Raw genomic sequence first — 10,654 nt, forward strand, 5'->3', positions numbered from 1 at the left:
GAGATTGAACTAGGTATCGAGATACCGACGATCGAATCTCGGGCAAGTAACATACTGATGACAAAGGGAACAACGTATGTTGTTATGCGGTCTGACCGATAAAGATCTTCGTAGAATATGTGGGAGCCAATATGGGCATTCATGTCCCGCTATTGGTTATTGACCGGAGACGTCTCTCGGTCATGTCTACATAGTTCTCAAACCCGTAGGGAACGCACGCTTAAAGCTACGATGACAGTTTTATTATGAGTTTATGTATGTTGATGTACCGAAGGAGTTCAGAGTCCCGGATGAGATCGGGGACATGACGAGGAGTCTCGAAATGGTCGAGACGTAAAGATCAATATATTGGACGACTATATTCGGACTTCGGAAAGGTTCCGAGTGATTCGGGTATTTTTCGGAGTACCGGAGAGTTACGGGAATACGTATTGGGCCTTATTGGGCCATACGGGAAAGAAGAAAAAGGGCCTCAAGCGTGGCCGCACCCCTCCCCTTGGTCTGGTCCGAATTGGACTAGGGAAGGGGGGCGCCCCCTTCCTTCCTTCTGTTTTTCCCTTCCTCTTTTCCTATTCCATATGGGAGGTGGAATCCTACTAGGACTAGGGAGTCCTTGTAGGACTCCACACTTGGTGCGCCCCCTCCTAGGGACGGCCTCCTCCTCCCTTGCTCCTTTATATACGGGGGCAGGGGGGCAGCCCAGAGACACAACAATTGATTCTTGAGATCTTTTAGCCGTGTGCGGTGCCCCCTCCACCAAATTACACCTCGATAATATCATTGCGGAGCTTAGGCGAAGCCCTGCGTCGGTAGAACATCATCATCGTCACCACGCCGTCGTGCTGACGAAACTCTCCCTCAACACTCGGCTGGATCGAAGTTCGAGGGACGTCATCGAGCTGAACGTGTGTAGAACTCGGAGGTGCCGTGCGTTCGGTACTTGATCGGTCGGATCGTGAAGACGTACGACTACATCAACCGCATTGTGATAACGCTTCCGCTGTCGGTCTACGAGGGTACGTGGACAACACTCTCCCCTCACGTTGCTATGCATCACCATGATCTTGCGTGTGCGTAGGAAATTTTTTGAAATTACTACGTTCCCCAACATTGTCTGCGTTTCGTTTCGGGAGGGGATGCTCTTTTATAGCTAGAGGGAGCTAGGAGGCTCCAAATGAGGTGCGGTTTTCGCCCACACGATCATGATCGAACGACCTAGAGCATGGAAGAGAGTTTGGTGGGTTTTGGGCTGGTTTTCAGGGGGGGTTTTCTGCACACACAAATGGACTTTGCGGATGCCCGGTTAACCGTTGGAGTACCAAACGACCTCCAAATGGAACGAAACTTGACCGGTGGCCTACCGGTGGTATATTAAGGCCTGACGAGCCTCAGTCCATTCCGAGAATGTTTGACACCCGCACACGAAAGAAAAGAAGAGGGGTGCGCCGGAGGAGATAGGAGCGCCGGATTGCAAAACGGACAACGGGGAAAATGCTCGGATGCATGAGACGAACACGTATGCAAATGCAATGCACATGATGACATGATATGAAATGCATGACATGAACAAAAAGCAAAACGAAAGACAAAACCCGACCGCGGAGGGAATATCATAACACATAGCCGAAAATGGCAAGACTCGTAGTTACAAATATGGAAAGTTACATGCGGGGTGTTACAGTCGGTAGCATTATAAGATGATCCCTTCACTAAATTTCAAGGTAAAAGTGTTCTCCCTAAGTATGCACCGTTGCTACAGTTCGTCGTGTTGAGACACCACGTGAAGATCGGGTGTGATAGACTGTACGTTCACATACAACGGGTGCACGACAGTTTTGCACATGTGGAATACTTGGGTTAAACTTGACGAGCCTAGCATGTACAGACATGGCCTCGGAACACTAGAGACCGAAAGGTCCAACGTGAATCATATAGTAGATATGATCAACATAGATATGTTCACCATTGATGACTACCCCATCTCACGTGATGATCGGACATGGGTTAGTTGATTTGGATCACGTTCACTTAGATGACTTGAGGGATGTTTATTTAAGTGGGAGTTCTTAAGTAATTTGATTAATTGAACTTAATTTATCATGAACTTAGTCTTGATAGTATTTGCAAATTATGTCATAGATCAATAGCTCGAGATGTAGCTCCCCGTTTATTTTTTATATGTTCCTAGAGAAAAATAAGTTGAAAGATGATAGTAGCAATAATGGGGACTGGGTCCGTGATCTGAGGATTATCCTCATTGCCGCACAGAAGAATTATGTCCTTGATGCACCGCTAGGTGACAGACCTATTGCAGGAGCAGATGCAGACGTTAAGAACGTTTGGCAAGCTTGATATGATGACTACTTAATAGTTTAGTGCACCATGCTTTACGGCTTAGAACCAGGACTTCAAAATGTTTTGATCGCCACAGAGCATATGAGATATTCCAAGGGCTGAAATTGGTATTTCAAACTCATGCCGGTGTCGGGAGGTATGAGACCTCTGACAAGTATTTTGCATACAAGATGGAGGAGAATAGCTCAACCAGTGAGCATAGGGGTGGGCATAAAAAACCGTTGACCGAAAAACCGACCCGGAAAACCGGGACCGAACCCGTAATCACCGAAACCAAAAATTTCGGTAACGCATTCGGTCAAAGAGTACAAGAAACCGATCTTGTTTTGGTATATTCGGTTTCAGGTGTCAATTGACCGAAAGGACCAGAAACCGAGAAAGGAAGAAAAGTAAGTAATGGCCCGAGTAAGATAAAGCCCACTAGCCCAAATTTCCATGTGGCTCTACTACCTATCCTTATCTTATCTCGTCGCAGCCTCCAGGCACAGACCACAGATGGCTTCACGAGATATTCGTCAAGTCACATCACGCCCCAGCATCCGACTAGCCTTCCCATCCATGCGAACCTCTCCATGACTCCAACTCTCCTCCCCAGCGGCCAGCAGAGGCGAACGACGGCGTTCTTCAGCTGGCGTTTCAGGGGAGGCAGGATCCAGCCCACGCGGCCGCGCTACGCCGCCGCCCGCAACTGACATCAATGTTGACTGATATCTCGCTGGTGTCATTCCAGTGAATAGCGGTGCGTCTGGTGTTCTGCTAGAAGCACTACCGCCGCTTTGGCTTGTCCTAATTAGCGCATCCAACTCCATCTCTTATCCCCTTTCGCTCCATTCAATCGATATGATTTTCATTGGTGCAATTTGTTCGTGTTTGTCATATTTTTACTAAGTTTATTCGGTTAGATCCGAGCACCGAACCGAACTCCCCATGACCGAATGCCTCGGTTAGTGATTTATCCATAAACCGATCGGTCATAGTTTAGTTAAGACTGAATTTTATAATAAACCAAACAACCGGAACGAGCGGTTCGGTGTAACCGAACGCCCAGCCCTAAGTGAGCATGTGCTCAGAATGTCTGGGTACTGCTCACAAGGTATTGCAATCTGGTTTTTATTGGCCTACTCTTTTCAAGGATGCCCGTAAGTTTGTTTTATCTTGTGATGAATGTCAAAGAATTGGTAATATTGGTAAGCGTCAGGAAATGCCTATGAATTATTCTCTTGCTGTTGAACCATTTCATGTTTGGATTTTTGATTACATGGGACCTTTTCCTTCCTCTAATGGGTATACACATATTTTGGTTGCCATGGATTATGTTAATAAGTGGGTAGAAGCTATTCCAACCAGTAGTGCTCATCACAACACCTCTATTAAAATGCTTAAGGAAGTCATTTTCCCAAGGTTTGGAGTCCCTAGATATTTAATGACTGATGGTGGTTCACATTTTATTCATGGTGCTTTCCATAAAATGCTTGCTCAATATGATGTTAACCATAGAATTGCATCACCCTATCATCCTCAGTCCAGTGGTCAAGCTGAACTTAGCAATAGAGAGATAAATTTAATATTACAAAAAACTGTCAATGGGTCCCGAAAGAATTGGTCTAAGAAATTAGATGATGCACTTTCGGCTAATAGAACAGCTTACAAAAAACCTATGGGTATGTCTCCTTATAAAATGGTTTATGGAAAAGATTGTTACTTACCTCTTGAGTTAGAACATAAAGCATATTGGGCAATTAAAGAACTCAATTATGATTTCAAACTTGCCGGTGAAAAGAGGTTATTTGATATTAGCTCACTAGATGAATGGAGAACCCAAGCTTATGAAAATGCCAAACTATTTAAAGAGACAGTTAAAAGATGGCATGATAAAAGGATCCAAAAATGGGAATTCAAAGTTGGAGAATACGTTCTTCTATACAACTCTCGTTTCAGATTCTTTGCAGGAAAACTTCTCTCCAAATGGGAAGGACCGTATGTTATCAAAGAGGTATATAGATCTGGAGCCATCAAAATAAATAATTCCAAAGGCACTAACCTGAAGGTTGTCAATTGCCAAAGAATTAAACATTATATCTCAGATACGCCCATTAATGTTGAAAGCAATATTATCCAAACTATGACACCAGAAGAACACATAAAGGAAACCTTCCTGAACACTCCAGAATAACTGAAAACGAGGAGGTACGTGATACGGTAAGTAAACGGACTCCAAAAAATCCGCAAAGATATTTTTTGTCAGTTTTGGAATATATAGAAAATTAGGAAAATAAGAAAGAGCCAGGAAGGAACACTGGTGGGCACAATACACCGCCCAGGTGGGTTGTGCCCACCTCGGGTACCTTCCGGACTCCGTTTTTCTTCCATTTGCTTGTTTCCCAAGGTAAAAAATCTTTATATACCCCCCGAATGTATCGACCTCCGTATCACGGAGAAATCTTCTGTTTTCTTTTCTCGCTGTTTCCTGTCAGATTTGTCAAGTCGGGCATCATGTCCTCTCCCTTCTCCAACGATGAAGAAGGCGATGCTTGGTTACTTCAGGTGGAGTTTGGGGGAGATGGAGTTGAAGAGGTCGCTATGGAGGAAGATGAGGGAGACTCGCTTGAAGTTCACCCTCCTGCCTTCGAGAGTGGCACCATGGCCGGCAACTCCACTCGTCCTAACCCCCATCAGGCCATGAGGCCAACAAACAATCAAGAGAGCCCTGGAGAACAGGAAGGACCCCCTCCAAGGAGACCTCTACACATGTTACATCAAAACAATTTTCACAATTTGATTCATAAGTATGGGTTCGAAAACACTCCTCGTGTGCATATACCGTATAGTTGGGACATATCTCGTCCAAGAGAAAGTGATGCAGGAACAAACTCTTGGGTCCAGAAAATAAAAATATCATGGCTAAAATGGAGAAGAACACTGAGTTGCTTCATCAAGCCCTTCGGGAGATTCACAGTTTAAGAGAGGCACTCGGAGATATATTGGACAAACTTAATACCTCATCACCACCACCTCCTTCTTCATCACCAAAGGAAACTTGAGTATCGGGTTGAAGGAAATATGCCCTAGAGGCAATAATAAAGTTGTTATTTATATTTCCTTATATCATGATAAATGTTTATTATTCATGCTAGAATTGTATTAACCGGAAACATAATACATGTGTGAATACATAGACAAACAGAGTGTCACTAGTATGCCTCTACTTGACTAGCTCGTTGATCAAAGATGGTTGTGTTTCCTGGCCATAGACATGAGTTGTCATTTGATTAATGGGATCACATCATTAGGAGAATGATGTGATTGACTTGACCCATTCCGTTAGCTTAGCACTCGATCGTTTAGTATGTTGCTATTGCTTTCTTCATGACTTATACATGTTCCTATGACTATGAGATTATGCAACTCCCGTTCACCGGAGGAACACTTTGTGTGCTACCAAATGTCACAACGTAACTGGGAGATTATAAAGGTGCTCTACAGGTGTCTCCGAAGGTACTTGTTGAGTTGGCATAGATCAAGATTAGGATTTGTCACTCCGATTGTCGGAGAGGTATCTCTGGGCCCTCTCGGTAATGCACATCACTATAAGCCTTGCAAGCAATGTAACGAATGAGTTAGTTGCAGGATGATGCATTACGGAACGAGTAAAGAGACTTGCCGATAATGAGATTGAACTAGGTATTGAGATATCGACGATCGAATCTCGGGCAAGTAACATACCGATGACAAAGGGAACAACGTATGCTGTTATGCGGTTTGACCGATAAAGATCTTCGTAGAATATGTAGGAGCCAATATGAGCGTCCAGGTTCCGCTATTGGTTATTGACCGGAGACGTGTCTTGGTCATGTCTACATAGTTCTCGAACCCGTAGGGTCCGCACGCTTAACGTTCGGTGACGATCGGTATTATGAGTTTATGTGTTTTGATGTACTGAAGGTAGTTCGGAGTCCCAGATATGATCACCGACATGACGAGGAGTCTCGAAATGGTCGAGACATAAAGATTGATATATTGGATGGCTATATTCGGACACCGGAAGAGTTTCGGGTGATATCGGAGAAAATCTGAATGTCGGAGGGGTTACCGGAACCCCCCGGGGACTAATGGGCCTTGATGGGCCCTAGTGGAGAGAGAGAGGGGCCGGCCAAGGCAGGCCGCGCCCCCTCCCCTTGAGTTTGAATAGGACAAGGAAGGGGGTGCCCCCCTTGCCTTTCCCCTCTCCCACTCCTTCCTTCCCCCTCCTAGTGGGACTAGGAAAGGGTTCCAATAAAGGGAACCCAGGGACCATATTCTTCTCCAATCTGAGTTTTGCTCAAGTCTCGAATAAACTCAAGGACATATTCAAAAAGTTCTGACCGTCGGTTGGCATGGTTTGTGGATTCCGAACAGCTATGACAACTGAACCTAGCAAGATAGTAATTACGACCCAAGAAGTGATGAGTACTTGGGCATGAATTTGGAAACCTCCTATTTGCCAAAAGAAGTGTTGGCGGAGTCCTACTCCCACTAGGAGGAGGACTCCTCCTCTTGGCGTGCCCTCCTAGGGCCGGCCGACCTTCCCCCTTGCTCCTTTATATACGGGGGCAGGGGGGCACCCCAAGACACACAAGTTGATTAGTTGATCTTTTAGCCATGTGTGGTGCCCCCTCCACCATATTCCACCTCGGTCATATCATAGCGGTGCTTAGGAGCAGCCTTGCGTCAGTAGCATCATCATCACCATCATCACGCCGTCGTGCTGACGAAACTCTCCCTCGAAGCTCTACTGGATCGTGAGTTCACGGGACGTCACCGAGCTGAACGTGTGCAGAACACGGAGGTGCCGTGCGTTCGGTACTGAGGATCGGTCGATCGTGAAGACATACGACTACATCAACCGCATTGTCATAACGCTTCCGCTTTCGGTCTACGAGGGTACGTGGATACACTCTCCCCTCTCATTGCTATGCATCACCATGATCTTGCGTGTGAGTAGGAATTTGTTTGAAATTACTACGTTCCCCAACATGGGTATGGGCACTCCCTTTGGCTTGTGCCAAGCTTGGGAGAAGTGCCCCAGGATCGTATCATCCCCATTATCTTTTACCTTTACTTATTTTAGTTCGATCCATAGTTATCTTTTGCTTTAGATGAATAAAAGTTTAGTTTGATCCTTTCTTTTCGAGTGTTTTCTTAGTGATCTATATATGTAATCGTGTGCGAGTTATATAATAAAAATTGGTTCAAGTTTTGCTTTCTGCACTTTTATGTTTCAATAAAAAGAAAGAATTAAAAAGGGGAGATCATATGCTAATCTTATGGTAAGTAATGACATCACATAAGGAAAAGTATAAGTGGTAAAATTTGTTGGAGATTGACAAACATAGCATTGGTCAATGATGCAACTCATGAAAGAATTAATAAAGCAAGAGAAGATTCACATGCAAATACACTATCCTGGACATCTTTTATGATTGTGAGCCCCCATTAAATATTTTGTGTCAAAATAGTTGACGCTGGACAAGGAAGACAATGTAAGGATTTATGTTTGTTCATATCCACATAGAAGTTATTTTGTCATAGATCCTTTAACATGTGGTGCTTGCCCAATATCTTTTCTAGCCAAAAACTCCGCACTAAGTAGAGATACTACTTGTGCATCCAAAAACACTTAACCAAATCTTATTTCGAGAGTCCACCATACCTACCTATGGATTGAGTAAGATCCTTCAAGTAAGTTGTCATCGGTGCAATAAGGCAATAAAAATTGCTTCTAAATGTGTTGGATCATTTAGTGTAAGAGAAAATTGAGCGTTGTACGAACTTGCGATGGCAAAGAATAAAAGCGACAGACTGCATAATAAAGGTTGCTATCATAAGGGGCAACACAATGTGACATTCTTTTGCATTAAGGGATTTGGCATACGAACAAATAAGCGCATGGCAACCTCTGCTTCCCGCTTCGAAGGGCCTATCTTTTACTTTTATGCAGAGTCAAAGTTTTCTCCCCTATTTCATTTTATTTTTTTCTCCTTTGGCAAGAATCATGTGGTGAGGAAAGATCTAGGCACATATATCCAGCTGGATATGAGTAGGCATGAGTTATTATTGTCGACATCACCCTTAAGGTGAATATGTTGGGTGGCGAAACTATAAGCCCCTATCTTTCTATGTGTCTGGTTGAAACTTTTTGTTCATGGGTACGTTGTGAGTGTTAGCAATCATAGAAGATTATATGATGGTTGAGTATGTGGACTTGCCTAAAGGCTCCGACACATGACCCTTCCTGAAAATATGATGAATTGTAGTTTCAAAGTTGACTGAGAACATAGTTTGTTGGTTTTCAATAAGGTTTATGCTTTATACTTCAATGTTGTGATGAATTGTTACTTGTTCATAAGAAGTCATATGACACAAGTTATATGATAAAAGTTACAGGATAAAAACCCTATGTTTAAGTTCCTTGCTGTTATAATAATATACATGATGCTTCTATGTCCGTATTTTCTTTTTATGGACACCTCTCTATCTAAGCATGTGGACATGCTTTTCAATTTCAATTTTCGCTTGAGGACAAGCGAGGTCTAAGCTTGGGGGAGTTGATACATACATTTTGCATCATGTTTTGCTACGATTATTTATAATGTTTTTATGCATAATAATTATTTTTGGAGTAATTCTAATGCCTTTTCTCTCATAATATGCAAGGTTCACACAAAGAGGGAGAATACCGGCAGCTGGAATTCTGGACCTAAAAAAGCTATGTTAGGCCACCTATTCTGCACAACTCCAAATGAGATGAAACTTCACGGGGATTTTTTATGGAATGAATAAGAATTAATGGAGCAAATAACTACCAGAGGGGGCCCACTAGGTGGGCACAACCCACCTGGGCGTGCCAAGGAGCCCAGGCGCGCCCTGGTGGGTTGTGCCCTCCTCGGCCCACCTCCGGTGCCCATCTTCTGGTATATAAGTCATTTTGACCTAGAAAAATAAGGGGAGGACTTTCGGGACGAGGCGCCGCCATCTCGAGGCGGAACTTGGGTAGGATCACTTTTTCCCTCCGGCAGAGCGATTCTGCCGGGGGAACTTCCTTCCCGGAGGGGGAAATCATCGTCATCGTCATCACTAACAACTCTCCATCTTGGGGAGGGCAATCTCCATCAACATCTTCAACAACACCATCTCCTCTCTGATACGTCTCCAACGTATCTATAATTTTTGAATTTTCCATGTTGTTATATAATCATTCTTGGATGTTTTACAATCATTTTATGGCAACTTTATATCATTTTTTGGGACTAACCTATTGACATAGTGCCAAGTGTTAGTTGTTGTTTTTTTGCTTGTTTTTCACCTGCCTGGAAATCAATACCAAACAGAGTCCAAACGTAGCGAAACTTTTTGGTGATTTTTTCTGACCAGATGACACATGATGTCCAAGAAAGTACCTGAGGGGGTGTGACGCCCCGATAATTAAGCTACAGTGAACCTCCGGTAATGATGCCACGTCACCTCGGTTATCGTTGATAAACCCGCGTCGGTTCGAAACCTAGTTCAAGATTCAAATTTGAATTAATGACAAACAACCAAAGTTTTCAAACATTAAAATAAAAATGTTCGGAATGTGACTTAATTAAGTTTACTTAATTAGGTACAACCTATGTATTTTTACAAAACTGAAATGTTAGGTAAATAAAGAGAAAACAGAAAAGAAAAAAAAAAGAAAAAAAGAAAGGAAAGGCCCCCTGGCCAACTGCGCCAGACGGCCCAGCTGGCCGACCCACCTGGACCAGCCGGCCAGCCCACCAACCGGCCGACCCACCCCCACTCCCCCATAACCCCACTACCCCAAACCCTAATCCCTCCATCGCCGCACTCCCCCCCACGTCGCCACTCCTCTCTCCCGATCCGATCTGGATCGGGATCGATCCCGTCGCCCCCGACGCCCTTCACCGTCCACCGCTGCCCGGAACGCCGCCTCGACCACGCCTCCCCGCCGGACTGCCTCCCCACCGCTCGACGCCGGAGCCACCTTGTCACCTCCTCCCCTTCGTCGCGTCATCCCCGTCCCACACCACGAGCCCGGCTGCCCCGTGCCCTACAACACCGGTGAGGCCACGACCTCCCTTTCCTCTTCTCCTCCTCACTGTTGCATGTCGCCGTACCGCGCCCGAGCTCGCGTGTGCCTCGCCGCGCCCTCCGCGCCTGTGCACGTCCTGCGCCCGTGAGGGATTGACAACCCCTCTCTTACATCGGGTTGCAAGTATTTGTTCTTTGTGTGCAGGAGCTGTTTACATGGTGTTGCGTGGTT

Source organism: Aegilops tauschii, chromosome 3 (assembly GCF_002575655.3).
Source record: "Aegilops tauschii subsp. strangulata cultivar AL8/78 chromosome 3, Aet v6.0, whole genome shotgun sequence".
NCBI lineage: Eukaryota > Viridiplantae > Streptophyta > Magnoliopsida > Poales > Poaceae > Aegilops > Aegilops tauschii.